The following is a 961-nucleotide window of genomic DNA, read 5'->3' on the forward strand; positions in this document are numbered from 1 at the left end:
CACTTCATGTGTTCAATAAATTTTTATTGGAGTGAGTCAGTGTAGAATTTTATATTTTTGAGTGCTGTATTTTTTTTCAGTGGGAGAGGATTCCTCTTAAATTTCATGCTTTGTTCTGATCTTCATAGAAGTTAGTTATGTGTTATGTATCTTGATCTTAACAGTAACTTTTTTTTTCTCTCAGGCTACTCTTCACTGCTAAGACATTACCCTTTGTGGGTATTTACTAAATACCCAGGATATTTCATTCGGTATTTTCCCTCTGGAAGAAGGAACTTGATTAGAGAACTCTGGAACTCTGGAAATGATTTCCAGACTTGCAGGAATTCTTGGGACTTTTCAGATTTTGCTTCCTTAGTAATACCTCCTACCCTCAAAGTTCTTTACTCAGACTTCCAGAGTTTTATCCTATCCACGACTAGATTTGCATTCCCCTATAGTCTCAAAGGACTCCTGTGCAGATTTTTGGAGCGCTTTCTCTGGGTGGCAGCACGTTCTAGTATTCTGTCCTCCAAATTCTAGCCCTTTGTCTTTCCCAAACTCTGACTTTTATTTCATTATTTTTCACACTAAGTCTATATAACGTCTTGTCTCATAGAGGAGAAACCACCTCAATAGGTTAGACTCTGTTGCTACAGCTCAAACTGTGCTGGACAGTTTTGATCATCTGCCACAGAGTGTTGCTTGCAACCTGAAGCCTGACTTTTATCTTTTCATACAATAGGACCTTCTGGTTCTTTTTGAGTTTCCCATCCATTTGGCACAGTTCAGAAAACGACTCTAGACCTAATGCTACAGCAATCATGGGGTTGATTGCATGTTTCTTTTCTCCTTGGAGTCACAGTCTGTTGTCCTATGTTTGAAATTGTTTTAGGTATTTTGCCCAGTGTTCCATTTAGTTATGGTAAAAAGATAAATCCAGATCTTGTACTCCCATATGGCTGGTAATGATAGTATCCCA

General features: G+C 38.3%; 1 non-coding gene across 1 annotated transcript; it reads right to left on the reverse strand.

Moving 5' to 3' along the window:
- Positions 1 to 564: 564 nt before the first annotated feature.
- Positions 565 to 686, reverse strand: LOC118997162 (small nucleolar RNA SNORA28). Its single transcript, XR_005068624.1, has one exon. It is a non-coding gene; the product is annotated as a small nucleolar RNA SNORA28 (small nucleolar RNA).
- Positions 687 to 961: the final 275 nt, after the last annotated feature.

This window comes from Sturnira hondurensis, unplaced genomic scaffold (genome assembly GCF_014824575.4).
Source record: "Sturnira hondurensis isolate 20B ecotype Veracruz unplaced genomic scaffold, ASM1482457v3 Scaffold0012488, whole genome shotgun sequence".
NCBI classification, from domain to species: Eukaryota; Metazoa; Chordata; class Mammalia; order Chiroptera; family Phyllostomidae; genus Sturnira; species Sturnira hondurensis.